The sequence below is a fragment of the Rhinopithecus roxellana genome, chromosome 5, assembly GCF_007565055.1.
Source record: "Rhinopithecus roxellana isolate Shanxi Qingling chromosome 5, ASM756505v1, whole genome shotgun sequence".
Lineage (NCBI taxonomy): Eukaryota > Metazoa > Chordata > Mammalia > Primates > Cercopithecidae > Rhinopithecus > Rhinopithecus roxellana.
Genome location: NC_044553.1, coordinates 160,330,601 through 160,353,279, shown reverse-complemented (window position 1 = coordinate 160,353,279; position 22,679 = coordinate 160,330,601). Strand labels below are relative to the sequence as shown.

At 46.4% G+C, this 22,679-nt stretch overlaps 1 long non-coding RNA gene across 1 annotated transcript; it reads right to left on the bottom strand.

Annotated features, from left to right (window-relative positions):
- Positions 1 to 17,255: 17,255 nt before the first annotated feature.
- Positions 17,256 to 19,640, bottom strand: LOC104654441. Its single transcript, XR_746832.2, has 4 exons — positions 19,589 to 19,640; positions 18,641 to 18,758; positions 18,128 to 18,316; positions 17,256 to 17,556 (listed from the first exon to the last, which is right to left on the bottom strand). It is a non-coding gene; the product is annotated as an uncharacterized LOC104654441 (long non-coding RNA).
- Between the last annotated feature and the right edge of the window lie 3,039 nt (positions 19,641 to 22,679).

Below are 22,679 nucleotides of genomic sequence, written 5' to 3'. Positions count from 1 at the left end.
TTGAACTCCTGTCCTCAGGTGATCTGCCTGCCTTGGCCTCCCAAAGTGTTGGGATTACAGGTGTGAGACACCATGCCCAGTCCCAGAACCTACATTCTAATGGGGGAAGACAAACTGTAAATTTGTAAACAGTTGAGAAAGATAATTTCAGACAGTGATATGCTATGAAAACAGAAACAAATGGGTAATGGTTTGGCCTATGCTGTCTATTATGCTAGCCACTTGCCACGTGGACATTTACTTTTAAATTAATGAAAATGAGAGATTCCGTTCCAAGATGGTTGAATAGGGACAGCTCCGGTCTGCAGCTCCCAGTGTGATTGACGCAGAAGATGGTGATTTCTGCATTTCCAGCTGAGGTACCTGGTCCATCTAATTGGGACTGGTTGGACAGTGGGTGCAGCCCATGGAGGGCGAGCCAAAGCAGGGGGGGCATCACCTCACTGGGGAAGCACAAGGGGTCAGGGGATTTCTCTTTCCTAGCCAAGGGAAGCTGTGACAGACTGTACCTGGAAAATCAGGACACTCCCACCCAAATACTGCGCTTTTCCAATGGTCTTAGCAAACGGCACACCAGGAGATTATATCCCGCACCTGGCTTGGCAGGTCCCAAGCCCATGGAGCCTTGCTCACTGCTAGCACAGCAGTCTGAGATCAACCTGTGATGCAGCAGCCTGGTAGGGGGAGGGGTGTCTGCCATTGCTGAGGCTTGAGTAGGTAAAGTGGCCAGGGAAGCTCGAACTGGGAGGAGTCACCACAGCTCTGCAAGGCCTGCTGCCTCTGTAGACCCCAACTCTGGGGGCAGGGCATAGCTGAACAAAAGGCAGCAGAAACTTCTGCAGACTTAAACATCCCTGTCTGGCAGCTCTGAAGAGAGCAGTGGTTCTCCCAGCATGGCATTTGAGCTCTGAGAAAGGACAGAAGACTGCCTCCTCAAGTGGGTCCCTGACCCCCATGTAGCCTAACTGGGAGACACCTCCCAATAGGGACCGACTGACACCTCATACAGGAGGGTGCCCCTCTGGGACGAAGCTTCCAGAGGAAGAATCAGGCAGCAACATTTGCTGTTCTGCAATATTTGCTGTTCTGCAGCCTATGCTGGTGATACCCAGGCAAACAGCATCTGGAGTGAACCTCCAGCAAACTCCAACAGACCTGCAGCTGAGGGACCTGACTCTTAGAAGGAAAACTAACAAACAGAAAGGAATAGCAGCAACATCAACAAAAAGGACATTCCACACCAAAACCCCATCTGTAGGTCACCAGCATCAAAGACCAAAGGTAGATAAAACCACAAAGATGGGGAGAAACCAGAGCAGAAAAGCTGAAAATTCTAAAAACCAGAGGACCTCTTCTCCTCCAAAGGATTGGAGCTCCTCGCCAGCAATGGAACAAAGCTGGACGGAGAATGACTTTGACGAGCTGACAGAAGTAGGCTCCAGAAGGTCGGTAATAACAAAATTCTCTGAGCTAAAGGAGGAAGTTCGAATCCATTGCAAGGAAGCTAAAAACCTTGAAAAAAGATTAGACGAATGGCTAACAAGAATAAGCAGTGTAGAGAAGACCTTAAATAACCTGACAGAACTGAAAACCATGACACAAGAACTACGTGACACATGCATAAGCTTCAATAGCCAATTAGATCAAGTGGAAGAACGGGTATCAGTGATTGAAGATCAAATTAATGAAATAAAGTGAGAGGAGAAGTTTAGAGAAAAAACAGTAAAAAGAAATGAACAAAGCCTCCAAGAAATTTGGTACTATGTGAAAAGACCAAATCTACATTTGATTGGTGTACCTGAAAATGACAGGGAGAATGGAACCAAGTTGGAAAACACTCTTCAAGATATTATCCAGAAGAACTTCCCCAACCTAGCAAGGCAGGCCAACATTCAAATTCAGGAAATACAGAGAACACCACAAAGATACTTCTCGAGAAGAGCAACCCCAAGACACATAAATGCCAGTTTCACCAAGGTTGAAATGAAGGAAAAAATGTTAAGGGCATCTAGAGAGAAAGGTCAGGTTTCCTGCAAAGGGAAGCCTGTCAGACTAACAGTGGATCTCTTGGCAGAAACTCTGCAAGCCAGAAGACAGTGGGGGCCAATATTCAACATTCTTAAAGAAAAGAATTTTCAACTCAGAATTTCATATCCAGCCAAACTAAGTTACATAAGTGAAGGGGAAATACAATCCTTTACAGACAAGCAAATGCTGAGAGATTTTGTCACCACCAGGCCTGCCCTACAAGAGCTCCTGAAGGAAGCGCTAAACACGGAAAGGAACAACTGGTCCTAGCCACTGTAAAAACATGCCAAATTCTAAAGATCATCAATACTAGCAAGAAACTGCATCAACTAATGGGCAAAATAACCAGCTAACATCATAATGACAGGATCAAATTCACACATAACAATACTAACCTTAAATGTAAATGGGCTAAATGCCCCAATTAAAAGACACGGACTGGCAAATTAGATAAAGAGTCAAGACCCATCAGTGTGCTGTATTCAGGAGACCCATCTCACATGCAGAGATGCACTTAGGCTCGAAATAAAGCGATGGAGGAAGATCTACCAAGCAAATGGAAAGAAAAAAAAAAAAAAAAGCAGGGGTTGCAATCCTAGTCTCTGATAAAACAGACTTTAAACCAACAAAGATCAAAAGAGACAAAGAAGGCCATTACGTAATGGTCAAGGGATCAATTCAATTCAACAAGAAGAGCTTACTATCCTAAATATATATTCATCCAATACAGTAGCAACCAGATTCATAAAGCAAGTCCTTAGAGACCTACAAAGAGACTTAGACTCCCACACAATAATAATGGGAGACTTTAACACCCCACTGTCAATATTAGACAGATCAATGAGACAGAAGGTTGACAAGGACTTGAGCTCAGCTCTGCATCAAGCAGACCTAATAGACATCTACAGAACTCTCCACCCCAAATGAATGGAATATACATTCTTCTCAGCACCACATCGTACTTATTCCAAAATTGACCACACTTTTGGAAGTAAAGCACTCCTCAGCAAATGTAAAAGCAGAAATCACAACAAACCGTCTCTCAGACCACAGTGTAATCAAATTAGAACTCAGGATTAAATTCACTCAAAACCACACAACTACATGGAAACAAAACAACCTGCTCCTGAATGATTACTGGGTAAATAACGAAATGAAGGCAGAAATTAAGATGTTCTTTGAAACCAATGAGAACAAAGACACAATGTAGCAGAATCTCTGGGACACATTTAAAACAGTGTGTAGAGGGAAATTTGTAGCAGTAAATTCCCACAAGAGAGAAAGCAGGAAAGATCTAAAATCGACACCCTAATATCTCAATTAAAAGGACCAGAGAAGCAAGAGCAAACAAATTCAAAAGCTAGCAGAAGGCAGGAAATAACTAAGATCAGAACAGAACTGAAGGAGATAGAGACACAAAAAACCCTTCAAAAAATCAATGAATCCAGGAGCTGGTTTTTTTGAAAAGATCAGCAAAATTGATAGACCACTAGCAAGACTAATAAAGAAGAAAAGAGAAGAATCAAATAGATGCAATAAAAAATGATAAAGGAGATGTCACCATTGACCCCACAGAAATACAAACCACCATCAGAGAATACTATAAACACCTCTACACAAATAAACTAGAAAATCTAGAAGAAATGGATAAATTCCTGAAGATATACACCCTCCCAAGACTAAACCAGGAAGAAGTTGAATCTCTAAATAGACCAATAACGGGCTCTGAAATTGAGACAATAATTAATAGCCTCCTAACCAAAAAAAAGTCCAGGACCAGACAGATTCACAGCTGAATTCTACCAGAGGTACAAAGAGGAGCTGGTACCATTCCTTCTGAAACGATTCCAATCAATAGAAAAAGAGGGACTCCTTCCTAACTCATTTTATGAGGCCAACATCATTCTGATACCAAAGCCTGGCAAAGACACACACACAAAAAAGAGAATTTTAGACCAATATCCCTGATGAACATTGATATGAAGATTCTCAATAAAATACTGGCAAACTGAATCCAGCAGCACATCAAAAAGCTTATCCACGACGATCAAGTCGGCTTCATCCCTGGGATGCAAGGCTGGTTTAACATATGCAAATCAATAAATGTAATCCATCATGTAAACAGAACCAACGACAAAGACCACATAATTATCTTAATAGATGCAGAAAAGGCCTTTGACAATATCCAACAACCATTCATGCTAAAAACTCTCAATAAACTAGGTATTGATGGAACGTATCTCAAAATAATAAGAGCTATTTATCACAGCCAATATCATACTGAATGGGCAAAAACTGGAAGCATTCCCTTTGAAAGGTGACACAAGACAGGGATGCCCTCTCTCACCACTCCCATTCAACACAGTGTTGGAAGTTCTGGCCAGAGTAATCAGGCAAGAGAAAGAAATAAAGGGTATTCAATTAGAAAAAGAGGAAGTCAAATTGTCCCTGTTTGCAGATGACATGATTGTATATTTAGAAAACCCCATCGTCTCAGCCCAAAATCTCCTTAAGCTGATAAGCAACTTCGGCAAAGTCTCAGCATACAAAATCAATGTGCAAAAATCACAAGCATTCCTATATACCAATAACAGACAAACAGAGAGCCAAATCATGAGTGAACTCCCATTCACAATCACTACAACGAGAATGAAATACCTAGGAATCCAACTTACAAGGGATATGAAGGACCTCTTCAAGGAAAACTACAAACCACTGCTCAACAAAATAAAAGAGAATACAAACAAATGGAAGAACATTCTATGCTCATGGATAGGAAGAATCAATATTATTAAAATGGCCATACTGCCCAAGGTAATTTATAGATTCAATGCCATCTCCATTAAGCTACCAATGACTTTCTTCACAGAACTGGAAAAAACTACTTTAAAGTTCATATGGAACCAAAAAAGAGCCCACATTGCCAAGACAATCCTAAGCAAAAAGAACTAATCTGGAGGCATCATGCTACCTGACTTCAAACTATACTATAAGGCTACAATAACCAAAACAGCATGGTACTGGGGCACTAAAACAGAGAGACAGATCAATGGAACAGAACAGAGGCCTTAGCAATAACACCACACATCTACAACCATCTGATCTTTGACAAACCTGAAAAAACAAGAAATGGGGAAAGGATTCCCTATTTAATAAATGGTGCTGGGAAAACTGGCTAGCCATATGTAAAAAGTTGAAACTGGATCCCTTCCTTACACATTATACAAAAATTAATTCAAGATGGATTAAAGACTTAAATGTTAGACTTAAAACCACAAAAACCCTAGAAGCAAACCTAGGCAACACCATTCAGGACATAGGCATGTGCAATTTCATGACTAAAACACCAAAAGCAATGGCAACAAAAGCCAAAATAGACAAATGGGATCTAATTAAACTAAAGAGCTTCTGCACAGCAAAAGAAACTACCATCAGAATGAACAGGCAACCTACAGAATGGGAGAAAATTTTTGCCATCTACCCATCTGACAAAGGCTTATATCCAGAATCTACAAAGAACTTAAACAAACTTACAAGGAAAAAAAACAACCCCATCAAAAAGTGGGCAAAGGATATGAACAGACACTTCTAAAAAGAAGACATTTATGCAGCCAACAGACACATGAAAAAATGCTCATCATCACTGGTCATCAGATAAATGCAAATCAAAACCACAATGAGATACCATCTCACACCAGTTAGAATGGTGATCATTAAAAAGTCAGGAAACAACAGATGCTGGAGAGGATGTGGAGAAATAGGAACACATTTTACACTGTTGGTGGGAATGTAAACTAGTTCAACCATTGTGGAAGACGGTGTGGTGATTCCTCAAGGATCTAGAACTAGAAACACCATTTGACCCAGCCATCCCATTACTGGATATATACCCAAAGGATTATAAATCATCCTACTGTAAAGACACATGCACATGTATGTTTACTGCGGTACTATTCACAATAACAAAAACTTGGAACACCCCAAGTGTCCATCAATGATAGACTGGATTAAGAAAATGTGGCACATATACACCATGGAATACTATGCAGCCATGAAAAAGGATGAGTTCATGTCCTTTGCAGGGACATGGATGAAGCTGGAAACCATCATTCTGAGTAAACTATCACAAGGACAGAAAACCAAACACTGCATGTTCTCACTCATAGGTGAGAACTGAACAATGAGAACACTTGGACACAAGGTGGAGAACATCACAAACCAGGGCCTGTTGTGGGGTGGGGGGCAGGAGGAGGGATAGCATTACGAGAAGTACTTAATGTAAATGAAGAGTTAATGAGTGCAGCAAACCAACATGGCACATGTATACCTACATAACAAACCTGTACGTTGTGCACATGTACCCTAGAACTTAAAGTATAATAAAAAAAGAAATAAAATGTAAAATTCCATGTTTAGTTAACACTAGCCATATTTTGAGTGCCTATAGCCACATGTGGCAAGTGGACAGCAAAGACACAGAAGAGTCTCACTGTCACCGAAAGTTCTATGGACAAGACTGGATTAGACTCTATGAGGTATCTGCTAGGAGGTGTTGGCTATGTTAGCTACGATGGTCAGGGAAGGTTGCTCTGAGTAGGTAAATTTGAACTGGGCCCTGACAAGGGATTCAGCCATGTGAGACACTGGGAGAGAGCACTGGCACCTGAGGACCAGCTGGTGCAAAGGCCCTGGGGCATAGACAACATCTAACTTAGGCCATCAAAGGAATGCTCTGGCTAATGGGTGGAGGCGGATGTATATGAAGGTGGGATGGGATAGGGTGGGCAAAGGAGGCAGGGATGCTAGTTTTCAGCTTTCATGGTGGTCTTGGCTGGACATAAATTTGACTTGGGCTATTTTCTCTGCTACATATTGCCACTCCTATTGCCCTGGATGATTTTTTGTTCTCATTCTGCTACCGAGACGATACCAACCAGCATGATACTACTGTGTTCAAAAACTGCTGTTTGAATCAGCTTTGCTATGGAGAGGAAGAACCTCTTACAGTTGTGGACTTTTTCTGCTTTTTTCAAAACTTAACTGACTCCAAAAGTAAAATATTTACTGCACAAACCTTAGCAAGTGCAGGTGAACAAGAGAAAGGAAAGTTAAAAAATTTATAATCCCATCTCCTAAAGGCAATTATTGTTCTCATTTTTTGTATATGTTTCCACTTTTTTCTATGCATTTTTAAATTTGTTTTTTGTTTTGTTCTGTTTTGTTTTTGAGACAGAGTCTCGCTCTGTCGCCCATGTTGGAGTGGAGTGGCACGATCTTGGCTCATTGCAATGGCTCCTGGGTTCAAGCAATTTTCATGTCTCAGCCTCCTGAGTAGCTGGAATTACAGGCGTGTGCCACCACGCCCGGCTAATTTTTTGTATTTTTAGTAGAGATGGGGTTTCATCATGTTGGCCAGGCTAGTAGGCTGGTCTTGAACTCCTGACCTCAAGTGATCTACCCACTTCAGCCTCCCAAAGTGCTGGGATTACAAGTGTGAGCCACTGTGCCCAGCCTCTATGCATTTTTGTCATCGACACATATATAATTATACTAAATGTAGTTTTGCATCTGAGTTTCACTCAACATACTCTGAGAAAGTGGTGGCACCCTTAACTCACTGCCATGGACCTTATGGATGCTTCCACTGGGGAAACTGCTTTTTTGTTTCATCTTCCTCCCTCATAGCATTGTCCTAGTTACCCTTTCGGGGTACCCAGTTGGAGGATCAATGGTTTTTTCGAATGATCCCATATCTCTGATGATTTCTTACCTGATTCCCTTCTCTAATGAATTCTGCCTGTGGTTACCAGTTACTGTCCTCTACACGGGCTGGATCATGTCACATCCCTCCTCAGGAACCTTTGATAGCACCTGATATGGTTTGGCTCTGTTACCGCACCCAAATCTCATCTGGAATTGTAATCCCCACATGTTGAGGGCGGGACCTGGTGGGAGGTGATTGGATTGTGGGGAAAGCTTCGCCCATGCTGTTCTCGTGATACTGAGGGAGTTCTCATGAGATCTCATGGTTTTAAAGTGGCAGTTTTTCCTGCACTCTCTCTTTCTTCTGCTTTGCTGTGGCAAGACATGCTTTGCTTCCCTTTTGCCTTCTGTCACGATTGTAAGTTTCCTAAGGCCTTCCCAACCATGTGGAACTGTGAGTCAATTAAACCTCTTTTGTTTATAAATTACCCAGTCTCAGGTAGTGTCTTTATAGCAGTGTGAAAATGGACTAGTACACAGAATTGGTACTGGGAATGGGGCATTGCTAAAAAGATAATCTGAGGCTGGGTGCGGTGGCTCACGCCTGTAATCCTAGCACTTTGGGAGGGCAAGGTGGATGGATTCCCTAAGTTCAGGAGTTTGAGACCAGCCTGGGCAACATGGTGAGACCCCATCTCTACTAAAAATACAATAACAACAACAACAAATTAGCTGGGGTGGTGGCCCATGCCTGTAACCCCAGCTACTTGGGAGGCTGAGGCATGAGAATTGCTTGAACCTGGGAGGTGGAGGTTACAGTGAGTCAAGATTGCACCACTGCACTCCAGCCTGGGTGACAGAATAAGACTCTGTTTCGGAAAAAAAAAAAAAAAAAAAAAAAAAAAAAGGATAGCCTAAAAATGTGTAAGTGCCTTTGGAATTGAGCAATGGGCAGAGGTTGGAACAATTTGAGGGTTCAGAAAAAGATAGGAAAATGTAGGAAAGTTTGGAACTTCCTAGAGACTTGTTGAACGGTTTTGACCAAAATGTTGATAGTGATATGGACAGTGAAGTCCAGGCTGAGGTGGTCTCAGATGAAGAAGAGGAACCTGTTGGGAACTGGAGTAAAGGTCACTCATGCTATACTTTAGCAAAGAGACTGGTGGCATTTTGCCCCTGCCTTAAAGATCTGTGGAACTTTGAACTTGAGAGAGATGATTTAGGATATCTGGTGGAAGAAATTTCTAAGCAGCAAAGTAGTCAAGATGTGACCTGGCTTATTCTGAAAGTGTTCAGTTATATGCATTCAGAAATAGATGGTTTGAAATGGGAACTTATGTTTAAAAGGGAAGCAGAGCATAAAGGTTTGGAAAATTTGCAGCCTGACCATGTAGAAAAGAAAAACCCATTTTCTGAGGAGGAATTCAAGCCAGCTTCAGAAATTTGCATAAGCAATGAGAAGCTGAATGTTAATAGCTGAGAAAATGGGGAAGATGTCTCCAGGGCTTGTCAGAGACCTTCATGGCATCCCCTCCCATCAAAGCCTGGAGACCTAGGATGGAAAAATGGTTTCCTGGGCTGGGCCCAGGGCCCTGCTGCTCTGTGCATCCTCAGGAGTTGGTGTCCTATGTCCCAACAACCGCTCCAGCTCCGGCCATGGCTAGAAGAGACCAAAGTGCAGCTCGGGCCATGGCCTCAGAGGTTGCGAGCCCAAGCCTTGGCAGCTTCCACATGGTGTTAGGCCTTTGGGTGTGCAGAAGACAAGAGATGAGCTTTGGGAACCTCTGCCTAAATTTCAGAGGATTTGAAATGTCTGGATGTCCAGGCAGAAGTCTGCTGGAGGGGTGGAGCCCTCATTGAGAACCTCTATTAGGACAATGCAGAGGGGAAATGTGAGGTTGGAGCCCCCACACAGATTCCCCACTGGGGCACTGCCTCGTGGAGCTATTAGAAGACAGCCACTGTCCTCCAGGCTCCAGAATGGTAGATTCACTGACAGCTTGCACTATGTGCCTGGAAAAGCTGCAGGCACTCAATGCCAGCCTGTGAAAGCAGTCATAGGGGCTGTACCCTGTACAACCACAGGGGTGGAGCTGCCCAAGGCCTTGGGAACCCCCCCCTTGCATGAGCATGCCATGGATGTGAGACATGGAGTTAAAGAAGGTCATTCTGGAGCTTTAAGATTTAATACGTGCTCTGACTGGTTTTGGACTTGCAAGGGGCCTGTGGTCCCTTTGTTTTGGTGAATTTCTCCTATTTGGAATGGGAACATTTACCCAATGCCTGTACCCCCATTGAATCTTGGAAGCAACTAAATTGTTTTCTATTTTACAGGCTCATGAAGGCAAGGCAGAAGGGACTTGCCTTATCTCAGATGAGACTTTGGACTTGGACTTTTGAGTTAATGCTGGAAAGAGTTAATACTTTCGGGGAACTGTTGGGAAGACATGATTGGTTTTGAAATGTGAAAAGGACATGAGATTTGGGAGGGGCCAGGGTGGAATGACATGGTTTGGCTCTGTGTCCCCACCCAAATCTCATCTCAAATTGTAATCTCCATGTGTTGAGGGAGGGACCTGGTGGGAGGTGGTTGGATCATGGGGACACTTTCTCCCATGGTGGTCTCATGACAGTGAGGGAGTTCTCATGAGATCTGATGGTTTAAAAGTCGTAGTTTTTCCTGCATGCGCTCTCTCTCCTGCTTCACACGGTAAGATATGCCTTGCTTCCCCTCCACCTTCTGCCTTGATTGTAAGTTTCCTGAGGCCTCCCCAACCATGTGGAACTGCGAGTCAATTAAACCTCTTTTGTTTATAAATTACCCAGTCTCAGGTAGTGTCTTCATAGCAGTGTGAAACTGAGTAAGACAGCACAAATAAGATGTATCCAGCTCCTCAGCAGGCCAGCAGGGCCCTCTGAGTTCCAACTTTGCTTCCACTCCCTCTGCATCCCGCAAGGCCCCTCGTCCTCCCTGGCATCCCCAGCCCACATGGGCCTGCCTCTGCTCTTGCCTGCCTCTGCACTGGCCTTTCCCAACTTCCTCACCTACTGAAGTTCCACGCCATTCCAGATGCCTCTGCCAGTCTTCCTGTTGGAGTCACTCCCTCCTCTGTGTTCCACGGACAGCATCTCTGCACCTCTGGGAAGTATTTTCTGTGTCCTCTCCTGAATCCTTGCAGGCTGCTTGCCTGCATACACCCCTCACCTCCTGTTCCATTGTGCTGAGACGACTATGCCAGCCCAGTGTGCACAGCCAGGCTATGTTCACACCCACCTCCTCCACTTCCTAGTCCCCTTTGCAAGGAAGTGACTGAAACTGCATGCCACAGTTGCTGCATCTGCAAGGTGGGTGAATGATTGCGCCGCCTTTGTAGACTGCAATGAGAATGAAAGGACAAGACGTGATTTGTTATGAATCTCCCTTTTCATGAATCTATAATCCCTTTTGGGGCAGGAATTGATGGAATATTCACTTTGGTGCCTCCATCTACACCCCCACCCTCGCACAGCCCCTGGTGTACAGTAGTCACTCAATGAACGATTGTGGCGCTGGGCTGTCTGTTAAGGTTGTACGCTCCTTGTGTGATGAGCCTTTCCTGTATTTCCACAGGACTTGGGATATTTTAGGTACTCAGTAAATATGTTTTGAATCAAACACGGACGTATGCTTCCCTGGAAATGGAAAACATGCCCTCATTTTTTTTCTCACAGGTCAGGATACTGTGGCCAGGTGCTAATTCATGCTGGCTTCTTTGCCCTGGAGGAGCAAAGAAAAGTGGCGTGAAGACAAAAAGGGGCCATATGCCCAGCAGATTTCACTGAGACACTTGGCATCTATAATTATTCACTGTTTGCAGGGAAAAGACGACATTATAATTTATGCACTTGGCATTCTCATTCTTGTCGTGCTGAAAACCTTCTGCCCAGCAGCACACAATGTCCACATACTGCAGGGACTGATTTCGCCCCAAATATGCTGTCCTTCTCTCTCTCCTCCTTCCTTCCTTTTCTCCCTTTCCCCTCTCTGTTCTCTCCTTTCCCCACTTCCCCCTTTTCACTTTCCCCCCCTTTCCACTTCCCCCTTCTCCTCTCCCTTTCTTTCTAATAATGCAGAACTCTCAAAAGGCCAGTTTAAAATGACTTTCAAATGAGCTCCTAGAATTATTAAGATCCTGCATGATGCATTACAGAAAATATCTTTTATCTGAAGTTGGTTATGCCCAGAAAATGTAGCCTCACCTCAAAAATTATCTAAAGCCACGATCTATATCCATGCAAGAGGGGAGGAGGTCATGAAAGCAAACGAGATGCCATCCCTTTGGGCTCAATATTCTACACCCTATAGAACACGACAAGCCTGTCGTGGTACTAAATAAATGAGGTTATTTTGGACTCAAACTACGATTAGTTCTTCTGGATGTTGCTAAAGACTAGAAAATATTCAGCATGCCCACATTCAGACTTGTACACTGAATAATTTGTAGCCATTACGAATCTGTAGTAAATCAATTATTTAGGCATTTATTAAGCACCTACAATGTGCTTAATGATTAGCTAGGAGCTGTGAAGACTGTAGCAGTCTGAGATGATTCCACTTGCATGGTGGCTAGGAGAATAACTTATGTAAAGGAAGCAAGTAAGTGACTTTATCTAAGTTGGTGGTGCAGACCCCTAGCGCTCATGTGTGGTCCCTGGCACACTGTCGGTGCTCAATGATTACTCATGGCCTGAATGAATCCGCAGCATTTGCCCTTTACGCAGCACTGCCGTGTGGCTCTCTCATTTCAGGAAGTCAACAGGGCAGGTGGGTTTGTTGCTAGGGCTGCCTTAAGAAAGTCCCATGGATGGGGGCTGAAACAGCAGACGTTTATTGTCTGACAGCTCTGGAGGCTGGAAGTCCAAGATCGAGGCGTTGGCAGGGCTGGCTCCTTCTGAGGGCAGTGAGGGAGGGTCTGCTCTGGGCCTCTCTCTGTGGCTTGTAGATGACATCTTCTCCCTGTGTCTCTTCACATCATCTTCCCTCAATGCCTGTCTATTTCCGTGTCCAAATTTCCCCTTTTTGTAGGGACGCCAATCATATCACACTAGGGCCCATCCTAATGACCTCACTTTACCTTGATGACCTCTGTAAAGACCCTATGCCCAAATATGGTCACATTTTCAGGTCCTGGGGGTTAGGACTGCAACAGATCTTTTTTGGAGGAACACAACTCAACCCATAACAGCAGGGGAGGTTACTTGTGCTGTGGGGTGCAGGCAAGTTAAAAGCTTGTCTAGGGTCACATGACTAGGCTGAGCCCACATTGGAGTTTGTGGGGAACCTGTGCTTTCCCCACTGTCTCCTGAGGCCCCTCCATGAGGACTAGCCAAAGGGACCTCAGTGCAGAGTGGAGGTGCAGAGCAAAGGCCAGCCGTGCCGGGAGGGAACAGGAGACACTGGGAGGAGACCCTCAGTGGGACCCCCAGTGGGACCCACGTAGTGCTCAAGATCCTTTCCAGACTCATGTCAAAATTGAGATTGCTGGACCAGTTTCTTTCAAGGATGAAGTCCTTTGTGATCAGGTTCCAAAATTAGGGTTAGCATTTGGGGGTGAGGAATTCCAGGATCCCAGATACCCAGTGTGGGCTCCCGGTGGGCTTGCGCCCTTGGCCCTCCCAGCTAAGTGGCTCTGCTGGAGGTGGTGGACCAGAGTGGAGCTCTCCGTGGGGCTGATGTGATCCGGGGGTTGAGGGAGAAGAATTGAGCAGTTTAGGTTTTTTACAGGGGCAAACGGGGGGAGGGAGATTGACTGGGAGTCCAGAGTGGGGTTGGGGGAATAGGATATTGAGAAAGTTGGTCAGTCCTGAGTCTCTGGTCCTGGAAGTCTTGGAAAAGTTCAAAGTCAAGCATTCGGGCTGCGGAGAGAGGTTTCCTGGAGGAGAGAAAATAGAAGGCAGAAGGGACTTCTCATGCACAATGAAAGCCCTGGGGAGAAATGAATCCTGAGCTGTCTTTCTAGGAAGGTAGGTCAGGCTAGGGAGAGCTGGGTGTGTCCCCAGCATCCAGGTTGGCATAAGGGCCTCTTGGGAGAGGTCCCACCCAGCGGTCCAGGAGCACCTCCTGCCCATCAAAGTGTGGGTGCCCCAGGTGGGAGCCTCAGAGTTCCTGCTTCCCCCTGCTCTGTCCTCTCTCCCACCCACAGATGTGAGGGGGGATGCAAGCAGAAGGGGATGATGGATTGCAGCTTCTTGCAAAGTGCTTGTGACCTATTAGGAAAGCAGCAGTTTGGAGGCAGGCAGTGTTCCGAGTAGCCTTTGGCAAAGCGCTCACCTGGAGAACAGCATCAGCTTCCCAGCTGGGTCCCAGCCAGGCCCCTGCATCCGTTAGGCTCAGGACCAAGCATCTCATGGGTCTCCACAAAAGTCAGGGGCCAAAAACAAAACAAAACGACAGCAACAACAAAAACCACACATACGGGGTTAGCTGATTTTATGTTGGTTTCTCGAATTGGTTAAATTGAGTATTAACATAAAGCTATCTTGAAAACAATCACTGGGTTAAATTTTCCTACTTTGCAAGGATTCCCAAGGATAAAGTATCACTTTTAAACTTGAGCATTTGGGGGTCTCGGCCCAGGGCTCTGTGCCTTTGAGGGTCCCACTCTGGTCCGCCTCCTCCAGCAGAGCCACTTAGCTGGGAGGGCCAAGGGCACGAGCCCACCTGAAGCCCACACCAGGTGTCTGGGATCCTGGGATTCCTCACCCTCAAACCCTAAGCCTTTTTCTAAGGACTGTGCAAGTGTCTTCCCTGGGTCTCCCCTGTGGGCAGACCACACTGCTGGAATGTTCACCCTGGACCTGAGGTGGGGTGGGGTTGGGAGAGTTGTTTAAGGGGTAGGGGAGCTCGGACATGAGGGTGGAGACGCTCATCGCCATGCATGTGAGGCCTTTACAGATGTGGGACAAGCCTCCGTGGGTACCCTTGTCCCAGCCTCACGAAGGTGAGGTGTGAGTCTGCAGGTGTGCACAGTCATTGTCCACAGATCACAGCCAAGAGTTGAAGAAATGTATTACAGCTAAGGAACTTCAGAAAAAAATTAAAATAATTTTTTTCCAAATACATATTCTAGCACTGGAAGAATGACATTTCAAATACAGATTGTGGTGTTGACCAACAGAAAGAAACGGAAGCAAAATTAACACACGTGGAGAGTTTATTTGGGCCACAGTTGAGGAGTGCAGTCCAGGAAGCACTCTCAAGTTACCTTGGAAAGTGCTCCAGAGAAGAGAGGCTTGAGCTTTTAAATAAAAGAAGACAAATCGGGAAAGGGGCGATTGCGAAACTGTTTTTCAGGAATTCTCATCGGTTTACAGAAATAACATTGATGAGTGATTGTCTATATGTTGTTGAACTACAGGGCACGAGTTATGGTGTCCAGCGTGTGGCATTGTTAGGTTGATGCATAGCTACTGGTACCAGTCAACCTAGAGCCCACACAGCAAGTGGCTTCAGGAGATTTATTTTCTCAGGTGGGGCAGTGAGATGTGACAGCTGTCACATCTGTGCCTCTCTAGGCCTGATCATTTAAAGGGGGCTTGCCTTCCTCAGATAAAAAGTTTCTTTTCTTTGTAGTGGATACATTTGAACGTGCTGGCTCTGGCGCACACTGAGGCTTCTCAAACTCTGAATCCTGCAGCTTCTGAAGTGGCCACCATGCCCTCCCTAGAATCCACTTCTATCTCCTTCAATTCCACTGTGCCCAGCAACCAGGACCACCCCATGAAAACCCAAATCCTAGCTGAGTGTGGTATTGCACGTCTGTAATCCCAGCACTTTGAGAGGCCGAGGCAGGCAGATTGCCTGAGGTCAGGAGTTCAAGACCAGCTTTGCTGACATGGCAAAACCCCGTCTCTACTTAAAAATACAAAAATTAGGTGGTGGGCGCCTGTAGTCCCAGCTACACAAGAGGCTGACGCAGGAGGATCGCTTTAACCCGGGAGGTAGAGGTTGCAGTGAGCCAAGATTGCATCACTGCCCTCCACCCTGGGTGACAGAGCGAGGCTCCATGTCAGAACAAAACCCCGAAACCAAAACCAAAACAAAAACAAAAAACAAAAAACGAAAACTCCAAAATCTTATTGTATTACTGCCCTCCTGAAATCCCTTTAGTAGCTGGCCACGGCCCTCAGGATGAAGCTCCACCTCTGGCTTGGCTCCCCAGGTCCTTGGCCTTCTGGTTTCCACTGACTTCAGCCTCATCTCTTCCCCTCCCTCCCCAGCCTTAGTTACACTGCTTGCAGTGCTTCTTGGGTTTCCACAAGCTGCACCCCTGCTAGAGGCCTCATGTCACCCCACGTCCCCTTGCGTCCCCCTCATCCCCCCGCCTCAGCCCGCTCCAGCTGCTTCCTTCTCTAACACCTGACTCGGGCTTTTCCTGGGTTCCCTTAGCCCTGTTCTTCCCTTTTCCCTGTTACCACCTGTCCCTGTGGGCAGGGATGACTCTTCTCCACCCACCTGTGACCTGTGGAGGGCACAGCTGTGTCTGAATCATCTCCCTACCCTGCGCACAGCTTGGAGCACACTCAGAAGTGGGTCTTTAGTGCTGAGGATGGGAGTCTAAAAAATGAATGAATTCTAACCCAGCGCATTTGCTAGAAGACTAGAAACTAGCCTAAAAAATGATCTTGCATGAGTTTCCTTTGGGAGGGAATGGCCTCTGCATAGAGCCCTATAGAGCTGGTTACGGGAGGAGCCGTCACTGTCACGCTGGGCCACACCGTGTGGAGCCTGTCCCCCAGGTAGAGCCTTTGCTGTCTTCTGTGTCTGGTGCGGCTCTGAGGAGCGCTGAGGGACCTGAAAGTCCTGAGCATGCTGTGCACTCGCCTTCTTTCCTTTCATGCCACATCTCTGCCGATTTGACTCTCAAAGAAATAGCCCAAGGCTGCTGCATGTGAAGTTGAACTGCCAGGGCAGTCAGATCACCTGAAGTCAGGAGTTCAAGACCGGCCAACGCATGGTGAAACCCCACCTCTACTAAAAGCACAAAAATTAGCTGGGCGTGGTGGTACATGCCTGTAATCCCAGCTACTTGGGAGGCTGAGGCACGAGAACTGCTTGAACCTGAGAGGCGGAGGTTGCAGTGAGCCAATATTGTGCTGCTGCACTCCAGCCTGCCAGCCTGGGCAACACAGTGAGACTCTGTTACAAAAAAAAAAAGAAGTAACTGAAATAAAATGAAATGGTGCTTGTAGGACGTGAGCTAAGCAGATACCCGCAGTTGACTTTGTACAGTTGTTTACACAATGCACGCTTCTACGTGCACGTGTACCTTGCATATTAGACGCATAATTACATCTGCCCCACTTAATTTTCAGACACTCTCCGAGATGGGTGGGGGGTGCGATGGCACAGAAATGCATTACATCATCAGAGTCAAGGCTCCACTGGCAATGCGGTGCTCATTAGTTAAGCAGATATTATTAGGCATGTTTACCTGAGAGGAGAGGAACATTCTGTGAAATAATAAATCTGCTGGTTTCTATTCTTCTCCCTTTGCAGACTGAGTTTTTATTATTTATTTATTATTTTGATCCCAGTACCCATTAGAAACACAGTGTCTAAATATTGAAATGCTTTGCTTCAAAAGCTGCTAAGATTCAGTGGCAAAAGTAGCCTTGCAACGACATTTTATCTCCAGAGTCCCAAGTTTTGGAGACAAATCCAATGACGCAGGTCTTGTGGTCAAGGGTGATGCAATGGCGCTCTGGGAACAATATCAGGCTCTGTGACTTGGGTGCCTTCTGGGTGTGTGGTGTGTTCTCAGTCTGGCAATTCCTAGAACAACCCTACAAGGTGGTAATTATTATTCTCATGCTGCAGGGGATATCTCCCACCTCCTAGGTGGACTCAGGTCTCGTGGGGCTTAATGCTTAAAAATTCAAGCTGCCGGCCGGGCGCCGTGGCTCAAGCCTGTAATCCCAGCACTTTGGGAGGCCGAGGCGGGCGGATCACAAGGTCAGGAGATCGAGACCATCCTGGCTAACACGGTGAAACCCCGTCTCTACTGAAAAATACAAAAAGCTAGCCGGGCTAGGTGGCAGGCGCCTGTAGTCCCATCTACTCGGGAGACTGAGGCAGGAGAATGGCGTGAACCCGGGAGGCGGAGCTTACAGTGAGCTGAGATCCGGCCACTGCACTCCAGCCTGGGCGACAGAGCAGACTCCGTCTCAAAAAAAAAAAAAAAAGAAAATTCCAGCTGCCTTTTAAAGGGAAAAGACTACAAAATTATGAATACGAAATGAGGTTAAGGTCTTGGGAGGGGCCCTGCAAGCTGGGGGCTCTGCAGGTAAGCTTGTTTAGCTTCCCAGCAAATCCACCTCTGAGCTTGCAAATTATAAAGCTGGAATTTGAACTCACACCTGCTGGATGCAAAGTCCGAGGTCTTCCCATAGCATTACTGTCTTCCTGTGTGTCGAGAAACATCAGGCTGCCGAGGCCAAACAGTGGGTGCGTCACTTTCCAATGAGGCAGGTGTGCGGGACAGGAAGTGGGAGGGGCTCCTTGCAGGGGAGCGGCTGCTGCCAACATCTCAGCTGGTGCCTGTTCCTGAGAATGGTTTGGCAGGTGGGGGCCATTTGGAGTCTCTGCTCCTACACCCTCTCACCCCTCCCGGGCTGCTTTCAGAGGAGGGCAAAGGGTATTCGTTCCAGCCTCCAATTTCTTCCTCCCACTCCTCGAAAGCATTTACGTGAGGAAGGGAAGGAAAACGTAGATAATTCTGCTATTGAGAGGAGGCCTTTTTTTTTCCCCCTGCTGGAAGTAAAAGGATGCATTCTAGCTGGGCAGCCGGCCCCACTCTCCAGGGCTCCATCTGGCCTGGCTGAGGCTGGCCAGCCCCTGCTGTGCACGGAGGGGTGCTGGGAAGCCTACCTTGCTTCACACTTGCCTCTTCCACACCCAGCCTGTGACTCATGCCTGAAACGCCTCCGCCTCCGTTCAAGCAATTCTTCCTTTTATTGTGAAGCGCTGCTCTCTTCAGGCTCCTCCCCTAAGTCACCACGTAGGGGCGATTTAAGAGAAAGGTTATTTCTCCACCGTGTTCAGGGACAAACCTGTGATCATGGTTTTGGTCACACAGCTTTCAAGTGAGTGTTGTGCAGACGTTTGCTAGGATCTCTCAGGGAGCATGTTAGAAAAGAAACTCCTGAGCCTGCTCCAGAGCTTCTGTTCAGCAGCCTGAGGTGGGACCAGACTGCTGTCTTTTCAGCAAGCCTCCCCCACCTTTGAGGATGCACTCCAAAGCCAGAGAATTCCTGCTCTGAGCCATCACTGAAAGCACCAAGAGCCAGGTTTGGGGTTTGTTTTTTGGAATTACACCCAGGTACCTGAACAATTGCTGTCTCTGGAATCAGTGCAAAGTTACCAGGAGCTGCAGAAACCCAGACAGACCAGAAGGAGGGGAGAGCTTGGCTGTAACACATGCAGCCTCCCCATTGCCCACGTCCACCCCCAGACCACCTCGCTGCAACCAACCACGAGCTTTGCAGAGGGCAGGCATGCCCCAGGGGCTCTCAGCATCACCCCCCTGCTCCTACCTGTGACCAGAGTCTCCCTGAATTCTCAGCTCTGTCTTCCCAATTCGAGGAGCCTGCCAGGCCCCACCTGGGTAACCCTGTCCATGCTGTGGCCTGGACACCCTCTCAAGAAAGGAAGCTGGGTTAATTGCAGGCTCACGTTATTTTCCACATTCTCAGAAATCATTGTGCCTAGTTGCCTGATATCCAGTGTATTAGTCTGTTCTCATGCTGCTGATAAAGACATATGTGAGACTGGGTAAATTATAAAGAAAAAGAGATGTAATAGGTTTAATGGACTCACAGTTCCACAGGTCTGGGGAAGCCTTACAGTCACAGCAGAAGGGGAAAGGCACATCTTATATGGTGGTGGACAAGAGAGAATGGAACCAAGTGAAGAGGGAAACCCCTTATAAAACCATCAGATCTCGTGAGACTTATTCACCTCCACGAGAACAGTATGGGGGAACCACCCCCGTGATTCAAATATCTCCCACCAGGTTCCTCCCACAACACATGGGAATTATGGGAACTACAGTTCAAGATGAGATTTGGGTGGGGACACAGCCGAACCATATTATCCAGTGTCCTGAGAACTCTTGTTTTATACATTTGGTTCAGTTTATTTTGATTTTTTCAGGCAGGAGAGGAAATCCGTTCTCTATGATTCCATCTTGTTTGGGAGTGAAAGTGTTCATTTTCTTTTAAAACAGGCAATATCCTTCCAAACCTATAGTTACTTCACTCATCCATCACTCATCCATAACCACTGTTAATATTTTGGTCTACATTCTAAGATTTTGTTTTTCTGTGCATATGTGTGCATGTGGCAGGGTCACAAAATCACTCACAGTACATCAGATGTGCAAAGATAATAGAGTGTCTTCATTTTCCTACTTAATTAATCCGCTCTTTCTTGAAAGGTATTCTCTTCTGGGTAATACAATGCGGAAAAACATCCATTCTAGTGACCTTAGTCTAATACAAACATTTACCCCATTCCTCGAGCAACTCACCATGCTGAGGCTGAAGTGTTTGGCCAGTGGGGCTTCTGATGGCTGCCACTGTCTACTCCTCTACTCCAGATTGTGTCTGGGCACATAGCGGGTGGGTTGCAGGATTTGGGGGTTCTTTTGGTAGCCAGGAGGAAGGAATCCTCTGGTCCACACATGTTCTCCAAGTTTCCCTGACTTTGGCTGCAGAGTAGTTGGCCTGGGCTACTTCATGGAATGGAGTGGTGGCTGCCGAGGAGGAATGGATCATGGGAGATCAGGTCACATAGGGTCTTGTGGCCACTGCGAAGACTTTGGCCTTTTTTTGTTGTTTTTTGAGACAGGATCTCGCTCTGTCACCCAGGCTAGAGTGCAGTGGCATGATCTTGGCTCACTGCAGCCTCAACCTCCCAAGTTCAAGCAATCCTCCTGCCTCAGCACCTCAAGTAGTTGGGATTACAGGCATGCACCCTGCACATGGCTAATTTTTGTAGTTTTTTTAGAGATGGGGTTTCACCATGTTGCCCAGGCTGGTCTTGAACTTCTGAGCTCAAGTGATCTGCCCACCTTGGCCTCCCAAAGTGTTGGGATTACAGGTGTGAGCCACTGCACCTGGTCAAGACTTTGGATTTTATCCCAGATGAAATAGGGAAGCCACTGGAGGGCTTCAGTGTGGTGGTAGGAGGCAAATATTGATTGAAAAGCGTTCAAGAGAAAATGGGAGGAGAGAAATTGAAGATAGTAATAGATACTTCCGGCTGGGTGCAGGGGCTCACACCTGTAAGCTCAGCACTTTGGGAGGCTGAGGTAGGGATTGCTTGAGGTCAAGAGTTCCAGAGCTGCCTGGGCAACATAGCAAGACTCTATAAATTTTTTTTTTAATGGAAATCTCGCTTTGTCGCCCAGGGTGGAGTGCAGTGGTGCAATCTCAGCTCACTGCAACCTCCGCCACCCAGGTTCAAGTGATTCTCCTAACTCAGCTGCCTGAGTAACTGGGATTACAGGTGCCACCACCACACCTGGCTAATTTTTTGTATTTTAGTAGATACGGGGTTTTACCATGTTGGCCAGGCTGGTCTCCAACTCCTGACCTCAGGTGATCCGCCCACCTTGGCCTCCCAAAGTGCTGAGATTACAGGCATGAGCCATTGCCCTCAGCCTACAAAAAATTTTTACAAGTTAGCTGCGCATGGTGGTGCGCACCTGCAGTTACAGCTACTAAGAGGCTGAGGTGCGAGAATTGCTTGGGCTCAGGAGATCGAGGCTGCAGTGAGCTGTGAATGTGCCACTGCACTCTGGCCCAGATGGATACTTCCAAAGAGTCTTGCTATAAAGGAGAGCAGAAAGGGAGAGAGAGATTTTATTAGTCCGTTCTCACGTTGCCAGTAAAGACATACCAGAGGCTGGGTAATTTATAAAGGAAAGAGGTTTAATTGACTCACGGTTCAGCATGGCTGGGGAGATCTCAGGAAACTTACAGTCATGGCGGAAGGGGAAGAAAACATGTCCTTCACATGGCGGCAGCAAGGAGAAGTGCTGAGCAAAAAGGGGGAAAAGCCCCTTATTAAACTGTCAGACCTCGTGGTAACTCACTATCATGAGAACAGTAGCATGGGGGTAACCACCCCCATGATTCAATTGCCTCTTCCATGACAAGTGGGAATTATGGTAACTACAATTCTAGGTGAGATTTGGTTGGGGACACAGTCAAACCATATCAGAGATCAAGTTTTAATTTTTTTAATGAATTAATTATTATAATGGGAGATGATGGAATGCTCCAATAGGGAGGTCAAATCAACAATTGGTGGTGGTGGTGGAGCGCTGCAGAAATGGGGGAAGCCAGCGCCTGAGTGGAGGGTCAGAATTTTTGCGTGTTTTCCTTCAACCTTGTTCTGCTTAACAGGTGCTAGCACAGTGTTGTAATTGACCAGGTTGGAAGTTTTTCCAGGTGAGTATAAGAAATTAGAGAAAGGTGAGGGGGCTGAAGGTGCACAGGAGAGAGGGGCGGCACAATGGACCATGGAGTCCACATGGAAAGAAGGGGAATGAGGACATGAGGTAGAGAAGGGACCATTATATTCTATTTAACCCAAATGCATCCCAAATGTCACCTCAACATGTCATCAACATTCAGAATTATTAGTGAAGTATTTTACATTTTTCCCACACTACGGCTTTAAAACCTTGCATGTAGTTTACACGGACAGTGCCTCTCGTTTTGGACCAGGCTCATTTTGAGGGGTTTGTGGCTACTCTGTTGGACGGCACACAGGGATCTAGAGAAGGAGCGTGGGAGAGGTGGCCGAGCACGAGTAGACGGCAAGATCATTGGAGGAACAAAGGTCAGGAAAGGAGGAGGATCATCTCTGTGGAGATTTAAATTGCCAAGAATTAGGACAG